This window comes from Coenobita brevimanus, chromosome 41 (genome assembly GCF_032717465.1).
Source record: "Coenobita brevimanus isolate Jiangsu-jjx chromosome 41, ASM3271746v2, whole genome shotgun sequence".
Taxonomy (NCBI): Eukaryota; Metazoa; Arthropoda; class Malacostraca; order Decapoda; family Coenobitidae; genus Coenobita; species Coenobita brevimanus.
Window position 1 is genome coordinate 19,613,347 of NC_136994.1, and position 21,037 is coordinate 19,634,383.

Sequence of the window (21,037 nt, forward strand, 5' to 3'; positions counted from 1 at the left end):
TGCCAGATGCCTTATTCCCATAAGGGGTGGCCACAAACAAATTGCTTCCATGTCGCCCTGTCCCCTGCCATTTCACTGCCCTGCCTCCAACTCACACACTCCTTTCTCATATGCCTCTCTACTCCATCCTTCCATCTCATCCTCAGTCTCCCCTTCCCTCCCCCCTCTCCACCTCAGTCACATATACACTTACCTAGTTAGTCTCTCATTCTACATCCTCTCCATATGGCCAAACCACCTCACAACAAAAGGTACAAGAACAGACTATCTTCGCAGACCTGCAGTGAAACTACTGCAGCCAATTTTCTAAAGTTTCTCTCTTTGAAACTCATAGAATATATGAGATTATTGTATTATAATGGCTCCTTTTGGCCAAAAGTGAAAACTGCTAAATAATCAGCTGATGCAACAGCTAACATGTTAAATCAATTACAATTATCAAGCTGAGCAACTTTGTATTTCATAAGATAACAGCTCAGAGCTCTCAAAGAGCAGACATTCGAATTTCCCTTGAAGAAGGAAAAAAAATCCACCAGCTGTACCCACTTGTAGACCTGTTGACTTTGCAGCAAGTAAAAAGAAACTCTTGTGTCTTACCTCCAAAGGTTCAATCTGAAAGATGGTTCCTTCAGCAGGTCGAGGTTGGAACTCGTTGACATTAAGGACAACAAAGAATAAAGGTTTTTTGCACAGAATAAAGCTGTCACAGTTGAGACTGGGACCGCCCTCAACCTGCTCTGCATCAAATGCGTCCGTATCCAGGAATATCTTGCTACTATCGTTTTTAAGGTACTCGCACGTGGTGCCTATGGTCTCATTACCTGTGTTAAGAGAAATGCTTTGAGATGGGGAAGACCAAGGACGTGATGGAAGGATGGAGTGGAGAGGGTAATGAATGACAGTCTGAGTAGGAGTGTGATGTGAGTATGGTGGAGGGAAAGACCAAGGATAAGATGAAGTTACGGAGTGGATAGGATAGAGAATAAGAGACTGGCAAGAAGGGTGCATGTGAGTGAGGTGGAGGAAGAGACCAAGGATGAGATGAAGGGAGAGAGTGGAGAGGATGGAGAATGAGAGACTGATTGAACGAGTGTATGTGAGTGATGTGGAGGGGGAGACCATGGATATGGAGGGATGGAATGGAAAGAGAGGGGTGTGTGAGCCAAAATGAGGGCAGTCAAATGGCAGGGGACTAGGTGACATGAAGGCGATTTATTTATGACCACCCCTTACAGCATTAAGGTGTCTGACAATTAATAGACAGACAGACAGATGAACAGACAGATAGATAAACAGACAGACAGACAACTCACCACTGACAGTAAACAGCTCTGATCCTGTCTGACAGTCCTCCCAGATGTAAACAACCAATCCGGTGTCCATACAATCAGCCTTATTGATGCAGGTTTCATTTACATCAAGCATCCACTCGCAGTTATTTTCTATGGCTGTTGTTGTGGTCATCATCATCATCAGCAGCAGCACCACACCTATCCCTACTGCCCTTGCCTGGAATATCAAGAGTATTATTATTATTATCATGCGGAGAGGATGGAGGGTGAGAGACTGACGAAGAGAGTGTATGTGAGTGAGGTGGAGGGGGGAAGAGGGAGGGGGAAGCCGAGGATGAGATGGAGGGATGGGGTGGAGAGGTATATGAGAGAGGGGTGTGTGAATTGGGAGCAGGGCAGTGAAATGGCAGGGGACAGGGTGACGTGGAGGCGATTTGTTTGTGGCCACCCCAAACGGGAGTGAGGCGTCTGGCAATAGATAGATAGATAGATTATTATTATTATTATTATTATTATTATTATTATTATTATCATCATCATCATCATCATCATCATCCAGTCCTACATTGCCTCATGAGGAGCGTAGGAGCCCGGGGCTAGGCTAGTTGGTCTTGACATTTAAGATGAGAGTGACCAGCCTCACTCATCCCTGAGTGGCATTACATAAGCAATAAACCCCAACCACCCCCTGGATATAAACCTGCACCAGCTCAATCCAATTGGAGCGCCTTAATTACCCACTAAACCACAGGCGCCAAAATCTGGTCATATGGTTACCACCCAACATAGTAAATGGTTTCCTGGTGTACAGGAAACCATTTGGCTTGTCACTCAGTGTAGAGTCACCCACAGGCGGAATGAAGAGGAAAGAATGAAGGAAAGAAAGACAGAAGAGGGAGTGTAAAGTCGCCCACAGGCAGAAGGACGAGGAAAGAATGAAGGAAAGAAAGACAGAAGAGGATAGAAAGAAAGAAGGATGGAGGAGAGGAAAGAGCAGACACCTGAGAGCAGCACTATATCAAGTGAGTGGATGGTGGGCGCCCCCATCTACCACTGTTATTATTATTATTATTATTATTATTATTAGTAGTAGTAGTAGTAGTAGTATGGTGCTAGTAGTAGTAGTAGTAATATGGTAGTAGTAATAGTAGTAGTAGTAGTAGCAGTACTGGTGGTGGCAGTGCTGGTAGCAGTAGTAGTGGTGGTGGTAGTGTTGGTACTAGTAGTAGTAGTAGTGGTGGTGGTAGTGTTGGTAGTAGTAGCGGTAGTTGCTGTAGTAGTAGTGGTAGAAGCAACAGTAGTAGTAATAGTAGTAGTAGCAGCATAGGCCAAGAGCTAGGTTACACAATCCCTACATTTAAGGCAAAGGTGACCAGCCTCCCTCGCCCCTGAGTCACATTAGGTCAGCAATAAGCCCTTACTACTCCTCAAATGTAATAGATAGATAGATACAGATAGATAGACAGGTAGAGATAGACTGATAGATAGATAGATGGATAAACAGATAGATATATAAACAGACAGACAGATAGATAGATAGATAAGTAGACAGGTATACAAAGACACAAATAGACAGCTAGATAGATAAACTGATAGATAAAGAGATGGGTATACGAGTAAAAAGACAGACATAGATAGATAAACATAGGTATATAAACAGAGGCAGACATAGATAGATAGATAGATAGGTATACAGACAGATAGATAGACATATAGATAGCTCGATAGATAGATAGATAAAGATAGGTATATTAACAGACAGATAGATAGATAGATAGACAGGTAGATAGACAGATAGACATATAGATAGCTCGATAGATAAACAGATTGGTATATTAACAGACAGATAGATAGATAGACAGATAGATAGACAGACAGATAGGTATATTAAGATAGATAGATAGACAGATAGATAGTGATTCCAGGAAGAATGTAATTAAATACTTACTCTGTCTTTGGGTAAATTTCTCTCTTATCTGATAACATGTCACTGATAAGCCCTTAGTGGAGAGAGAGAGAGAGAGAGAGAGAATGTAAGGCTTTGTGGTGTGTAATTCACCGGGTCGGTCAGGATCACTTGATGGTCGTGATCGTCAGCTTTTACCCTCCCGGAAGAGAGCTGAGAGCTTATATAGTCCGATCTAAGGGCAAGGCTGTGACCTTCACACACGCACACACCTGTCCCCTTGCTCAAGGGAGACAGTAACCACCCACTTCGTCAGTGAAACTTTTCGCAACCTGAGCGAGGCGCGAACTCCCGTCCACCAGTTGGCAAGCGAGAACGTTACCACTACACCAGCGAGCGGTGTGTGTGTGTGTGTGTGTGTGTGTGTGTGTGTGTGTGTGTTTGTGTTAAACCTGTACACAGTAAGCACCATGTATTATATTTCAATTTAATATAAAGAAATTCGAATTCTTACCCAACTTCCGGGCGCCATTTTGAGGTCTCCCGTTCAAACTTCCCGCCCAAACACTTCTTTAATTTTTTCCAGGCCTAATTTCTCACTATATAAATATCCCACGATGGTTGTGTCTGAAGGGAGAGGCGTATGTTCTCCCACCCAGGACAGACGAGGCACTGACGAGAAAGGGCGTTGAGATAAGCATGAAATCTGTTATCATGCTCGCTTATCGCTTGTCACTTTTTTACTTTTACCAAGTCCTGCCCCCCCCCCTTCTCCCTCCCTCCCTCCCTCTCTCTCTCTCTCTCTCTCTCTCTCTCTCTCTCTCTCTCTCAGACGTTATAAGTTTCAAAATAACGGTAGCATGGACGTTAGAAATTTGAAAATAACGGAAAATAACGGTAAGCTGTTTGAAATTAACGTAAATAAACGAAGACCACAGCTGATTAGCCTCCGATTGCAAGATAAGACAACAGCAAATCAACCACATGCTCCATACACCATTCTACAGGTGACTGAACCGTAATTTCGTTGGATTTTTTTTATTTCTAGAACTCACTCATTAATGATACTGATATTTTTGAAGTCGTTCAGCCTTTGGTTCCTTCTTCCTTGCATTTTAAAAATCTGGAGGAATTTTTACCTGCTGGAGACATCATCATCATCATCTTCTTCTCCTTTTTCTTCCTCCTCGTCCTCTTCTTCCTCCTCCTCCTCTTCCTCTTCGTCTTCTTCTTCCTCCTCCTCCTCCTCTTCTTTTTCTTCTTCCTCCTTCTCGTCCTCTTCCTCCTCCTCCTCCTCTTCTTCTTCCCCTTCCTCTTCTTTTCTTCTTCTATATTATATCTTGGATGGCTCTTGACACATTTTCATCCGCTATTTATTCTTTTCCTAGTCTTGCAGGCTTCAAAAAGATAAAACACCTGCCAATTTAGCGTAACCGGAGTGTCTAAAAAACTAGGTAACTATGCGCGTACCTAACACCTGTTCCTAAGCGATTTATTTGGCTTTTTACACCTTGCTATCCTTTTCTGTGATCCTTAAGTCATTCTAGTATCACCACACGCTTCATCAATAACGTACGAAATCCAATTAATCGGCCGTATCCAAAAAATAAATCGCTAAGGAAGAGGTGCTAGGGAGTGAGATAACATACTTGGACATGTCTAATACTTGGAAGCCAGAGATAAGGATGATAAGGCCGCTATCTAATGGCATACATGATCGAGGCAACTCTCTCTCTCTCTCTCAACTAGGAAGAAGTACAGGATTTTTGTGTTATAAGAGCATGAGAGGTGAAATAACTAGTCTACTATTTTATATTAACTACTACTATTACTACTACTACTATTACTACCACTACCACTAATACCACCACCACCATTACTGCTACTACCACCACCACCACCACCACTACTACTATTACCACTACTACTAGCACCACCACCACCACCACCACCACTACTACTACTACTACTACTACCACCACCACCACTACTACTACCACCACCACCACCACCACCATTCTACTACTACTACTACAGCTGCTACTATTACTACTGTTATCCTAAGCCACATTCATCCTTGCTATCAACACAACATGCACTTGCTCCTCAGAGATAAGCACAATGATACAAGCATTATCTTTCTCGCTCAGTATTAACACTCTCAGGCTCCTGTCTTCCTATCTATCTACTCATCTGTCTATCTATCTACCTATCTGTCTCTGTCTACTTGTTTATCTATCTATGCGTGGCCACAAACAAATCGCCTCCATGTCGCCCTGTCCCCTGCCATTTTGCTGCCCCCCCTACTACTTACATTCCCCTTTTCTAATGTATCTCTCCACTCCATCCCTCCCCTTCCCTCTCCCCCCTCCATCTCACTAACATACTCTCCTAGTTAGTCTTTCATTCCACACCATCCCTCCATCTCATCCTTGGTCTCCCCCTCCCTCTTCCCCCTTCACCTCACTCAACTACTCTCCTGGTTAGTCTCTCATCCTCCATCCACTCCACCCCATCCCTCCACCTCATCCTTGGTTTCCCCTTCCATCTCGTTCATCCACACTCTTCTAGTTAGTCTCTCATTCTCCACACTCTTCTAGTTAGTCTCTCATTCTCCACACTCTTCTAGTTAGTCTCTCAGTCTCCACACTCTTCGAGTTAGTCTCTCATTCTCCACAATCTTCTAGTTAGTCTCTCAGTCTCCACACTCTTCTAGTTAGTCTCTCATTCTCCATCCAACCACTTCCTTAACTAATGAGGGTATATGCAGCCTTCACGGACCTCTTCACTTCGTACTCCCACACCCACGCCCACACCAGCAGACTGTGCCATACCAGGAACACAAAATACACCCCTAAGCGAGATAGGTACAATAGCTATTTAATAATCACTTATAAGCATTAAAAGGTGTGGTATTTATGATGTAATAATCTGTGCTATTACATTACATTACATTTATAAGTGTAATAATCTGTGCTATTACATTACATTTTATAAGTGTAATAATCTGTGCTATTACATTACATTTATAAGTGTGATAATCTGTGCTATTACATTACATTTATAAGTGTGATAATCTGTGCTATTACATTACATTTATAAGTGATAATCTGTGCTATTACATTACATTTATAAGTGTGATAATCTGTGCTATTACATTACATTTATAAGTGTGATAATCTGTGCTATTACATTACATTTATAAGTGTGCTAATCAGTGCTGTTACATTACAAACCACACGCTCCCTCTGTGATAATAGTGACGTCATGTATACCTCCCATACGTACATGCAAATATACTTACACACATATACATACATACCCATGGAGACACGTACACACATAGACAATCATACGTCCATACAAAATTAATATATATGTATAATACAGATAGATAGACAAACTGATAGATAGATAAATAGATAGACAGATAGATAGATAGATAGACAGAAATAAGCAAATAACCAACTGTTCCAATATTATCCATATATTATACGGTGAACCCTTTCAGTACTAGCACGCTTTTTTCCTTCCTTCTCTCTCTCTCTCTCTCTCTCTCTCTCTCTCTCTCCATGTGTCTGTCTGTCTACCTGTCTATATAAATTTATCAATCGATCAATTTATCAATAATCCATCTACTACCACGTATCTTAAGCATTACAGCCTACTAGACCAAGAATCTCTCTCTCTCTCTCTCTCTCTCTCTCTCTCTCTCACCAGTCCAATACCCGTGACCTCACTTAAACAAGAAGCAAAAACAAGTTACTCGGTCAGTTAATGTAATATTGGATCATACGTACACACCTACATACATAAGTATCTGAACGCACACAGACATGTACACGTGCTTACCTACATACGTACCTGAACGCACACAGACATGTACACACGTGCTTACATACATATACGGTCACACACAGCCTACATACACATACATACATGAATGCACACAAATATGTATACACGTGCTTACATACATATAGTCACACACAGTCTACATACACATACATGAACGCACACAGATATGTATACACGTGCTTACATACATATACAGTCACACACAGTTTACATACACATACATACATCAATGCACGCAGATATGTATACACGTGCTTACATACATATAGTCACACACAATCTACATACACATACATGAACGCACACAGATATGTATACACGTGCTTACATACATATACGGTCACACACAGCCTACATACATACACATACACACATGTACACACACACACACAAACGTGCTTACATACATATGCCTACACATGTACGGTCACACGCATCCTACATAATCTCATACACTTTTCATTAATGTTTGATATACATAAATAGGGCGACTTGGAGGCGATTTGTTTGTGGCCACCCCAAACGGGATTGAGGCGTCTGGCAATAGATAGATAGATACATACATAAATAACATACACAGATAGATACACAAGCTTACATACACAAACACACACACATGGCTATACCTGTTACATATAAAGACAGACAGACAGACAGACAGACAGACAGATAGGTAGAAAGATAGATAGATAGATAAACAGACATATCCATACGCAATCAACAAAATTAAAACACAAATAATCAAACTAAACAAATATGAATTGGCCGAAGCATATGCAAGGTAAACAAGGAATTATCACAAACCAAATATTATGACCAAATTAGTAGTAAATATAAGTGAAATAAGTGAGGTATTCAGGTGTGTTAGTCTAATTAGAACCCAGGTAAAGGTATACTCTACAGTGGTTAGTTACACCTTACCTTGAAACTTACACCACACCTACCACACCCACACCACCACCACCACCACATACCCACACTTACGCCCACACCACCACACCCACATACCCACACTTACACCCACACCACCACCACATCCACATACTCACACTTACACCCACACCCCCATACTTACACCCACACCACCACACCCATATACCCAAACTTACACCCACACCACCACACCCACATACCCACACTAACACCCACACCACCACACCCACATACCCACACTCACACCCACACCACCACACCCACACCCCCACACTCACACCCAAGCCTACTCAACCCTATCTTTTCCTCCACTTCATTACCCTACTCTGCATTAACGCCCCCTACCCTACCCAACCTAGCCCAACCCTAACCTACCCTACCCTACCTTACCTAGCCCTGCCTTACCCTACCCTACTTTGCCCTGCTCTGCCTTAACCTGCCCTGGTCACACGCCACCCTGCATGCCCTCACTTGTCACCTTCAAAAACAAACCTGACCGTGTTTTTGCACTCAGTAAAATCAGAGTCATGACATGGTGAACCTAGAAGAGCATTTGGAAACTCTCTCTCTCTCTCTCTCTCTCTCTCTCTCTCTCCCTCACGTCAAATGCTTAAATCCTGGAGGTAGCAGTCATGAACAAATCGCCTCCACGTCACCTTGTCCCCCGTCATCAAGCTACCCTTTCTCCACCTATCACCCACATTCATTACTTATTTATCTATAGGGGAAGGCTATGAAAAAATTACCTCCAAGTTACCCAGTCTTCTGTCATCAGGTTGCCCTCCCTCCAAGTCACACCACCCTCATGCATATACCGCATTTATTAGGCTACTTGTACTTACTGGTAAAACCGCCGTGTGTGTGTGTGTGTGTGTGTGATGTAAGCTATTTTGACACCCATTTCCGTTGCAGCACGGTTGTTTTCAGGATACAGTATGCTCCCACCCATCGCCTTGCCAACAAACACACTGGAGAGCAAAAGATCTTAACGAATTTTTACGATAAACCATTCTGCAGCATCTCAGGTAAGCCTGTTAATATAGCGCCACAACATTTAACCCAATACAAATGTTAAATTCCATCTTACTCCATTTTTACGTTCAAATTTGTTTTTACCGATAATTTTTTGTGTGTGATTCGTTCGATTTGACATTCTTTTCTATCGCAAATGAGGCCATAAGTGTATTAATAATTTCTAAAACCAATCTGCAAAGGAAATACCACGGAAGAAAAGTCATTTATCTAGACGAATATTATTTCCACATATCTGTGGCCAGACGCCTTAATCCCGTAAGGGGTGGCCATAAACAAATCGCCTCCGTGTTGCCCTGTCCCCTGCCATTTCGCTGCCCTCTCCCCAGTTTACACCCCCCCCCTCTCATATACCCCTCTACTCCATCCCTCCATCTCATCCTCGGTCTCCCCCTCCACCTCACTCACATACACTCTCTTAGTTAGCACCTCACTCTCCATCCCACAGACTTACACCCCCTCCCTCAAATACCGCTCTACTTCATCTCTCCATCTTATCCTTGGTCTCCCCCTTCCTCTCCTTCGCTCCACTTACTACTTACTGGAAGTAAAACTTTATCAATATCATCTGAGATTGACTTTGTAAACGAAAATACTTAATCCAGCTTAGAACATTCAAACTGGAGGATTTGTGCAAGTCTTTCGTTACTCTAAACCAGTAGAAGTGTCTCTGAGGGTGAAGAAATGCCTCAGCATCAAAATTAAGAGTATTATGACATTTAAGTCCTTAGCTGAGGATATTAAAGTACACTATTTATGTACTATGAGCATACAGGCTGCCATCATTATCATAATACCATCATCATCATTATCGTCATCATTCTCCTCATCATGACCTAATATATCTAAATGATAACTCTAAAGATTATGGCAATTATTCAGGTTAACATCATCATCATCATCATCATCATCACCATCATCAGCAGCAGCATCCTAACCCGATTACCCTAAATTATAACATAACCTATCCAACTTTGGTCTCTTCACAATGACGACTTTCCAGCCAATTTTCTTTCAATTTGGGGGAGAAGTTTCAACCTACGGAGTTATGCTGGAGCATTCATTAACCTTTCACAACCAGGTGACTCTCCTAAGCTGATGGAAATCGTCTGGCAGCGATAAGAATATGACTATGGTGTCGTAAGGCAAAAAATCCTTTCCCCCCCAAAAGGCACTCGAAATTGACTTCATGTAAGCGTGTAAGTTATTCTACAATGGTGCTGTTAATCTACAGCACTGTCCAGAGAAATATCATATACTACAATGGCAACAGAACTTACATACTATTCAAAACATCACGGGCTTGGTGACGCACGTGATGCCTACGAATTGTTTGTTTACCTCTGATAGTACGAGCTTAATGTTTATCTTTGACACTACGAACCAATTATATTGTGTGCCACCTTATTTTATTGTTTCCTTGCCTTCAGCAGTGTTAATTGATTCCTACAAAATTGCACTATGGTAATGTCAATGAATACTGTTATTACTATGGATGAAAATGGTATGTAGTTTCGTGAGTCACTGATCATTGAACTAAGCAAAGGGGAAATGGGTAAAAAATCTTTGTCTCTTTATTTAATTATCTTGCAGTGGCTCTAATAACTACTTAAGAAGTGTAGATGCTTTTCAGTGACGCTAGTGACCATTTATAATGTGGAAAAGTCGGAGCTTGGGATGAGTTTTTGCAAGGAAAGGCAGGTGCCACGAAAACTGAAGGTTAATTTCTTTGGCACCGGGAAGTAATTTTTATCCTGTCACTTGATGCCAACAAACGATTTTGTCAGAAGTGTGCGAGTGATGTATGAAAAAGAGGCGAGGGGTGATATAGCCAGGAGGGTGGACCATGGAAAGGACAACCTGCTTGGTGCCATCGACAAAATTTCCAACCAAGTGAAAACTCGCCAAAGTTGGAAAACATTTAAAATCTCCAGACTATTGGAGATATTCTTGCCAATATTGATTTTTCTATGATTTTTAATTTATTGACAATGTTAAATTTATGAAAAAACGTTTATCAAAAATTACATCGATATGCGAACGTTTGTTTGTTGACGCTGCGCCGCGTGTTCAGTAGTCCATTGTGTATGTAGTGTTATTTTCTTGACCATAGGCTGCTACAGCTGTTATCCCAAGGTATGTTAACCATGCACTGTGACTTATCATACAACACAGGTAAGTTCCGTTAAATGATTATGATAGAACATAGAATCATAGTGTTTATAGCAGTGTAATGGTATACACCCTTGTCCATCAACTAATGACTGGATGTGAGCCCCAGTTTTAAATGTATCGTCATGATGTTGCAACACCCGATCAGTGCATGGTTATAGTGTCATATAACCCCACGTTGATAAGTGGTGACTACGGGTGATCGATAATAAGACAGGAGTGCCACATACAAACCTACTTACCTACTTCATTGACATGGTGGATGTAATCGTCCTTTTGCAGCATAGTTCACTGGCAGAATAAGACAGTATTGAAGCTCATTATCTTCCTCATATGACTTGTAGTGTGAATGTCGTAGTGCAGCTCAGCATTGAAGGTGGAGAGGTGATTATTATTTATTTTTACAGCCATATAACTGAGTTTCATGAATGTGTGGTTATGATGGTGGTGTTGAGGTGACTGCGTGATTTTTTTCTGTAATGCCCATGTAATTGAGAAAATTGTTTAGTTTCTCATTATTTTCCTTTTCTCTGGAGCCTACCTCACCTCATCCTTGGGTGGGAAAAGAGGTTAGGATGATGATGGTGATGATGATGGTGATAATGATGATGTACTGAGACAGGATGGTGTTGCCAGTTAGTTTATGGCAGCACTGTATTGTTTAAAAAATGCACATTACGTGTTCTGTGTTTTTATATATTTACTTATTTATTCATTTATATCTTTATTTTTATAGGGAGTGTTAAGGGAAGGATGGTCTTCTTTGTAAGCATTATATCACCACTGTCAGCATTATATTACATTTGTCAGCATCGTGCCTTTGTACCATTGTCGCATTAACAGTGTGATGGCTGGGTTATTTGCCTCAGGAGGGGGTCAGCAGGCAGTGTCAAAGGTCAGCAGCAAATTAGGCGTGTCAGTACCAGTTCAGCAATATTAGGCTATTAGTATCAGGCGCATGTCAACAGTTTTAGATTACTAGTATCAGTATTAGGTCAGCACATGTGGGTATTAGGTGGTATTAGGTCAGTGCATGTGGGTATTAGCTGGTATTAGGTTAGTGCATTTGGGTATTAGGTGGTATTAGGTCAGTGCATGTGGGTATCAGCTGGTATTAGGTCAGTGCATGTGGGTATTATCTGGTATTAGGTTGGCAAGTATTAGATGGTAATAGGTCAGCAAGTATGGGTATTAGCTGGTATTAGGTCAACAAGTATTAGATGGTATTAGGTCAGCACATGTGGGTCTTGGGTCATCAGTCAGCAGTGTGGGGTCAGCAGTGAAGTAAGACAGTGCAGGTTTGAGGGAGTAAAAACTAGTAACGTAGGATTGTGTCAAGGTGCGGGGTGGTTTGCAGTTCCCCCCCCCCTCCCCAGACTCTCTCTCTCTCTCTCTCTCTCTCTCTCTCTCTCTCTACCTACCTACCTACCTACCTACCTACCCACCCACCCCGACTCTCCATACTTTTTCTCTCCATTCATTCCTCCTCCTCACGTTCTCTCCCCCCTGCTCCTCCCTTACCCCCTACTTCACCCCCTTCTGAGGCGCACAGGAGGCATATTCAGGAGGGGGGGGGGGCTAAAGAACAGAGATTGGGGGAATGATAAGGACATTAAATTACAACACACTATTCCATTAATTTCTCGTGTTTTGAGGGGACGGGTCAGACAGCGCTGTTGTCTAATCTGCATCACTATTTGCTACCCCCATTGCCACACGCCCACACCAGCAGACAGGGCCTCTAGGGAACTTATAAAATGAATATTCTTCCCAAAACCAGTGCTTGGTATGGTTATATTTGCGATGAAATCAATAAAGATACTAATAATAATAGTACGATATTAATAGTAGTAGTTGTAGATGATGTAGCATTAGTAGTAGTAGTAGTAGGAGTTCTAGTGGGAGTAGTTGTTAAAGTAGTAGTAGTAGTAGTAGTAGTAGTAATAATAATAATAATAATAATAATAATAATAATAAAGCTGTTGTTAATGTTTTAGAAATCATCATCATCATTATTATTGTTATTATTATTATTATTATTATTATTATTATTATTGCTTGTATGATTAAAGAGATGAGAGTTGGAGTGAAACTGGTGTTGTTGCGATAGGTTACCCTGACCTCAAGAGAGAGAGAGAGAGAGAGAGAGAAGTGGGAGGGATGTGATTAAAATGAAACACACACACACACACACACACACACACACACACACACACACACACACACACACACACACACACACACACACACACTTATTCCATTGGTTAGCTTCAAACCTGTTGACCCGTCCAGTCATATGATTGGTGATTGGCTCTGGGTCATGGAGAGAGAGAGAGAGAGAGAGAGAGAGAGAGAGAGAGAGCCAGATACAAGGTCACCCACCCTACTGAGTCACTCTCTCTCTCTCTCTCTCTCTCTCTCTCACCTCAAAAAAAAAAAAAATGCAGTCGGTGTTAGGGGTACTTATCCTGCTCTCTCTCTCACTCTCTCTCTCTCTCTCTCTCTCTCTCTCTCACTCTCTCTCTCTCTCTCTCTCTCTCTCTCTCTTTCTCTGCAGTGGTTGTTATGACCTTAACTGACCTGTTAAACCCCCTTCCTCTCTCTCTCTCTCTCTCTCTCCCTGTATCTAGGTAATGATTGATGTGTGTGTGTGTGTGTGTGTGTGTGTGTGTGTGTGTGTGTGTGTGTGTAATATTAGTTCAGTAATAAACGTATTTTATATATATATTTATGGGACTAATGATAATAATAATAATAATAATAATAATAATATAAATAATAAGGATATGGGTGCGGTTGGCCATGTGGAGAGGATGGAGAATGAGAGACTAACTAGAAGAGTGTATGTGAGATGAGGATGGAGAGACAGATTGAGATAGATAGATAGATAGACAGAGATAGATAGATAGGGAAGCGAGTTGTTTGTGGCCACCTCTTTACGAGATTAGGGTGTCTGGTGATAGATAGATAGATAGATAGATGGGTAGAAAGGGAAGGAAGTCATTTGTGGTCACTCTTAACGGGATTAGAGTCTTGCAGTAGGTAGATAGGTAGGTAGGTTGGTAAGTAGGTAGGAAGGTAGGTTGGTAAGTAGGTAGGAAGGTAGGTTGGTAAGTAGGTAGGAAGGTAGGTTGGTAAGTAAGTAGGAAGGGAGGTTAGTCAGCAGGTAGGTAGGAAGGTAGGTTGGTAAGTAAGTAGGAAGGGAGGTTAGTCAGCAGGTAGGTAGGAAGGTAGGTTGGTAAGTAGGTAGTCTAGGTTGGTAAGTAGGTAGGAAGGTAGGTTAGTCAGCAGGTAGGCAGGAAGGTAGGTTGGTAAGTAAGTAGGAAGGTAGGTTAGTCAGCAGGTAGGTAGGAAGGTAGGTTGGTAAGTAGGTAGGAAGGTAGATTGGTAAGTAGGTAGGTAGGTAGTTACGTAGGTGGGTAGGTAGGTAGGATTTTTTCATGTTCCTCGGCTATTTAAAAGATTTCCTAACGCCTTTTCCTCTGCGATTTATTTTGTCCCCGATCTCCTCTTTTATTTTACTGAGTCCATATTAAAGCAAGGTACAGTCTGCTGGTGTGGGCGCCATCCCCTCCTCCTCCTCCTAAGCATAAGGACAGCGACGCCATTTTGGATCCGGACTTCGGCAGCGAAACAAAAACACAATGACAGCCATGCATTGCCTAGCCTCGGTGACCTACGCCTCGCGGGGTAATCTCTCTCTCTCTCTCTCTCTCTCCTCCCGCTCACTCTCTCCCTCCCCCTCCTCCCCTCTCCCACTTTCCCTCCCTCCCCCTCCTTCCCTCTCCCACTTTCCCTCCCCTCCCCTCCCCTTCCTCTCCTTACCTCCCTTTCCCCCCTCCCTTCATCCCTCTCCCTCTCTCCCTCTCCCTGCCTCCCCTCCCTCCCTTCCTCCCTCCCTCCCTCCGTCCCCATTGCAGTGCAGGTGTCGCCCTTGGATCACCTCGGCTGCCCTGCTTGCAATCTCGGCTCAACTGACAAAAAAAAAAAAATGGTCTCACTTTCTCCATTAGATCAGTGTACAGGAAACGATACTTTGTTATTATTATTATTATTATTATTATTATTATTATTATTATTATTATTGCTACTGCTACTACTACTACTACTTTTAGTGTTATATTAGTAGTAGCAGTAGTGGTGGTGGTGGTGGTGATGGTGGTTGTAGCAATAGTAGTAGTTGTGGCAGTAGTAGCAGCAGTAGACTAGTAGTAGTAGTATCAAAGGGGTTGCAGTAGTAGTAGTTACATTATCAGGTTGTTAGGTTACATGAGGTTTAGATTAGATTAGGTTAGGTTAGGCTGCGTTAGATTAGGTTAGGTTAGGCTGGGTTAGATTAGGTTAGGTTAGGCTAGGCTAGGCTAGGTTAGATTAGGTTAGGTTAGATTAGGTTAGGTTAGGCTAGGCTAGGTTAGATTAGGTTAGGTTAGATTAGGTTAGGTTAGATTAGGTTAGGTTAGATTAGGTTAGGTTAGATTAGATTAGGGTAGGTTTGGTTAGATTAGGTTAGGTTAGGCTGGGTTAGGGTAGGTTAGGTTAGGTTAGGTTAGGCTAGGTTAGGTTAGGCTGGGTTAGGCTAGGCTAGGTTAGGTTAGGTTAGGCTAGGTTAGGTTAGGTTAGGTTAGGTTAGGTTAGGCTAGGTTAGGTTAGGTTAGGTTAGGTTAGGTTAGGTTAGGCTGGGTTAGGCTAGGTTAGGTTAGGGTAGGTTAGGTTAGGTTAGGGTAGGTTAGGTTAGGTTAGGCTAGGTTAGGTTAGGTTAGGTTAGGTTAGGGTAGGGTAGGTTAGGTTAGGTTAGGCTGGGTTAGGTTAGGTTAGGTTAGGTTAGATTAGGTTAGGTTAGGTTAGGTTAGGCTGGGTTAGGTTAGGTTAGGTTAGGTTAGGTTAGGCTAGGTTAGGTTAGGTTAGGCTAGGTTAGGTTAGGGTAGGTTAGGTTAGGTTAGGTTAGGCTAGGTTAGGTTAGGTTAGGTTAGGTTAGGCTAGGGTAGGGTAGGTTAGGTTAGGCTAGGTTAGGTTAGGTTAGGTTAGGTTAGGCTAGGTTAGGTTAGGTTAGGTTAGGTTAGGTTAGGTTAGGTTAGGTTAGGTTAGGTTAGGGTGGGTTAGGTTAGGTTAGGCTAGGCTAGGTTAGGTTAGGTTAGGTTAGGGTGGTTTAGGTTAGGTTAGGTTAGGCTAGGCTAGGTTAGGTTAGGTTAGGCTAGGTTAGGTTAGGCTAGGGTAGGGTGGGTTAGGTTAGGTTAGGCTAGGGTAGGGTGGGTTAGGTTAGGTTAGGTTAGGCTAGGCTAGGTTAGGTTAGGTTAGGTTAGACAAGATGGAGGGTTCGTAGTGCAAGGTATTTATGGGGACGAGTTGGCCTGTGACCGAACTCACCCACTGGAATGGAGGCCAAGGTACAACACTGAGGTAAAAGCAGGAGGCAGGGAGGGAAGGAGGGAGGGAAGAGGGGAGAGAGGGGGGGAGGGAGGGAGAGGAGGGAGGAAGAGGAGAGATAGAGGGGACGAGGAGGGAGCAAGGAAGGGGAGAGAGAGAGGGGGAGGGAGCAAGGAAGGGGAGAGAGAGAGGGGGAGGGAGCAAGGAAGGGGAGAGAGAGAAAGAAGGAGGAACGGGACAAGGAAGAATGTTAGTAGAGGGAAGGAGAGAAGAAGGGAGGGAAGAGGAGGAGAGAGAGGGGAGGAGCAAGGAAGGAGAGAGAGAGGGAAAGAAGGAGGGAGGGGACAAGGAAGGAAGTTAGTAGAGGGAAGGAGGGAAGAAGGGAGGGGGAGGGAGGAAGAAGGGGGTAAAAAGGGGAGTAAGGGAAGGAAGTTGAGGGAGGGAGAAAGAGAACAGGGAGGGAAGGAGGTACGGAGGAGGAAGAGAGGGGTAGGGAAAAGTGGAGAGGTAGGGAAGGAAGTAGAGAGAGAGAGAGAGAGAGGAAGGAAGGGGGAGAGAGGGAGAGAAAAGTAGGAAGAGGAGAGGGGGAAACGGGAAGAGAGGAGGAACACGGGGAGTGGGGGAGGATGAGGGAAGGAAGAGAGGAGAGGGGGGATGGGGGAGTCAGGGGAGAGAGGGAGGGAGGAGGAGGAAGGGAGGAAGGAAGACAAGTTAGGGGAGAAAACATGAGAGAGAGAGAGAGAGAGAGGAAAATCTTACCTCACAAAAGTATTAAAATGAATATTATTGTCGCGAATGAAAAGACTAGAGTTTTATTTTTCTAGAGGAGGGATTGCTCTCTCTCTCTCTCTCTCTCTCTCTCTCATGTCTAGGAGTGTATCTAAATCTGTGAGGCAGGGTGGGGCGACACAGGATGAGGGTGAGGCAGGGTAGGGTTGAGGCAGGGTGGGGTTGAAGCAGGATGGGATGAGGCAGGATGGGGTTGAGGCAGGGTGGGGTTGAAGTAGGGTGGGGTTGAAGTAGGGTGGGTTGGGGCAGGGTAGGGTTGAGGCAGGGTGAGGTGAGGCAGGGTGGGGTTGAAGCAGGATGGGATGAGGCAGGGTGGGGTTGAGGCAGGGTGGGGTTGAGGCAGGGAAGGGGTGAGGCAGGGTGGGGTAAGGCAGGTTTAAGATCTCTATAAGCCTTGACTTACTTAACATCAATCTTTTGTTAGGCTGAAGCAGTGTGTTGTTAGATTGTTGTTTGGTCAATATTGTTTGGTCAATATTGTTTGGTCAGTATTGTTTGGTCAGTATTATTTGGTCAGTATTATTTGGTCAGTATTGTTTGGTCAGTATTGTTTGGTCAGTATTGTTTGGTCAGTATTGTTTGGTCAATATTGTTTGGTCAATATTGTTTGGTCAGTATTGTTTGGTCAGTATTATTTGGTCAGTATTGTTTGGTCTGTCTTGTTTGGTCAGTGTATTGTTTGGTCAGTCTATTGCTAGGTCATGTCAGTCTTGCTAGGTCGTCAGTCTTGCTAGGTCAGGTCAGTCTTGCTAGGTCAGGTCAATCTTGCTAGGTCAGGTTAGTTTCATAGGTCAGTTAGTGCAGGTTTTTTGGGGTCAGTGTTAGTTTATATATCCATCTGACCTTTTCTTTATTTTTTTAAACCATACTCCGCTCAATTACCTCTTTCTTAACACATTTCTCCCTCCGAATTAATTTTACTCCCTTTTCTCAGCGTATATGCTCAAGTTTTTCATTGCCCTATGCTTAGTCAGGTAGTTTCATTGGCCTATGCTCAGTTTCCTTTTGTTTCATTCAGTGTTTATGTTTTTCACGCAGTTCAACTCCCTGTGTGAAATCTTGTGTGAATTTCGTTAGGTTTCGAATGACGTAATTTTTGAAAGCGAAATTCAAACGCGGCGGGTATATTATTATCAGGCTTTTTTTTCCTAGTTTGATCTTGAAGGCAAAGAGGTAGGAGGGAGGGAGGAAGGGAGGGGAGAGAAGGGGTGAGGGAGGGAGGGAGGGGGAAGTAGGTAGGAAGGTTGACCGGTGGGGTGAAAGTTTCCTCCCCCCTTTGTCTCTCCCCCCTCCTCTTCTCCTCCCCCTCCCCTCTCTTCCCTCCAAAACCGGTCTTGTGTGGCTAATATTGGGGTGAGGGGGGGTGAGGAGGGTGAGGGGGTCAGGGAGGAAAGTGGTGAGGAATACGACATAAGAAACGCTGCCTGGGAAAGTAAAAGTGACACACACACACACACACACACACACACACACACACACACACACACACACACACACACACACACACACACACCGTAGGACCATGATGGGAGTAGATAAAATTGACAAAGATCTGTTTGTATGGGATAAGAGAGTAACAAGAGGACACGGAATGAAACTGAAGAAGCCAAGCTGCTTGAAGGATATCAAGAATAGTTTTCCTTATAGATGAATAGACCTGTGGAAAAGCCTGGACAAAGAGATCATCCAGCCTAAAAACTGTAACGAGTTTAAAGTTAAATTTGACATTGAGAAACAGAGACGGGACCCCACGAACGTAGCTCATTTCCTGTATATCACAATTAGGTAAATACAATTAGGTAAATACACCTGTCACTCAGCGACCTATTCATTGCACATGGGGTTTTTTAGGGCATCCAGGAGCGTCTGCAGGAGTGTGTGTGTGTGTGTGTGTGTGTGTGTGTCCCGGAATTTGAGATGGGCTCTTGTTCAGCCAGACATAGTTCAGGGCTGAGGCTGTTTTAAATACTGCCCGGCCGTCGAGAAAGTAAGCGCTTGGAGTGCGGATGACATGGAGAATCAATTAAGCTTTTTCCTTGTGTGTGTGTGTGTGTGTGTGTGTGTGTGTGTGTGTGGAGAGAGTATGGGCAGGTGTTGTGGTGGTGACGTAGTGTTGCTGTGTTGAGGCGGCAGCAAAAAACAAGATCAAAGGGATGACACTCTCGCCTTCTTCCCGCCATATTGACCTCTATTATGTTACACTATTTTTATTACTTGTATGGGCAGGATCAACGTACGGCCTTTGGTTCCTCCTTCCTTGCATAAAAAAGGGTGATATGGATGATGTAGTGACTTTATATCCCAGAATAGTAAATATATCACTCGCTTGTGGAAAGGATGGAGAGTGAAAGACTGACTGGGAGAGTGTATGTGAGTGGGGTGGAGGGGGAGAGGGAGGGGGAGACCAAGGATGAGATGGAGAGTGAGAGCCCGACTAGGACAGTGTATGTGAGTTGGAGGGGGGAGAGGGAGGGGTAGACCGAGGATGAGATTGAGGGATGGGTTGGAGAGGATGGAGAGTGCGAGACTGACTAGGAGAGTGAATGACTGGGGTGGGGGGGGAGGCAGAAGGAGAACGAAGATGAGGTGGGGAGGGGGAGAGGGAGGGGAGACCGAGGATGAGATGGAAGGATAGAGTGGAGATACTGTACGAGAGAAGGGGGTGTAACCTGTGGGGAGGGCAGTGAAATGGCAGGGGACAGGGCGACATGGAGGCGATTTGTTTGTGGCCACCCCATACGGGATTAAGGTGTCTGCATGGCTATAGATAGATACGGTAATCTCAACTCTAAGTTACGACCTGAGCACCGCGTCTGAGCGCCTAGTGGGGTCTGCCACCACCTGTCTTGCAGTACGGCCCTTCAAGCCAAATCCTGAGCCTTGTGATGAGCAGCTAGTAAATCGTGAAGCAAATACTAAAATAAATCACTGGTGGACCGTCCATCAGACCCCTCGTGCAAGGATGCAAAAAGTGAAAGATTGAAGAGAACGTGATGGCAATGTTTTGCTGGTAGCACGAGAAGAGCAGTTGTAGCTGGTACGGGAGGGAGATTGGCCGAGATTCCCTCTCCCCCTCCTCCTCCTCCTCCATGGCCGTGGCCCTGAGCTACATAACCCCCTGTCTTCCCTCTCTTCTCTCCACCCTTCAACCTCCCCTCCCTCCCCCTCCTCCCTCCACTTCAACCTCCGTACCTCCATCCCCTTCCCCTTCATCCTCCCCACCTGAGCCCTCCCTTTCCACCTCTGAACAGGTTTGTTTGCCCGTGACGAACTAGAATTCCCTCCTTTCCCCCTTTATTTTCCACATATATCCCCACTTCGTAATCAGTATAGAACCATCCTTTTCATATATTTTCGGCCACAGTCACAGCATCTCCCCAAATGAAATGGAAATCGTGAGTTTAGTGGTCAGTTTTTGTGGGTCTGGCTGAAGTTGGCAACACTCGTTTCCCACCACCGGTCACCAGATCTGACGTTACTTCCAAACCTGTTTTTGGAGGTGAAGCGAACCAGTATTTTCGTATCTACCATTATTACCCAAAATTTCACCTCTTGATAAAGTTAAAGTATAAGAAAATTCAAAGTTTTGCGCCATACCTTAGCAACAGGAATTTCAGTAGCGAGAAAATCCTGACTAAGCAACCGCGGTCACTTCGCTAACCAGGCAAGGTGAGTGAGCCCAGTTTTTGCC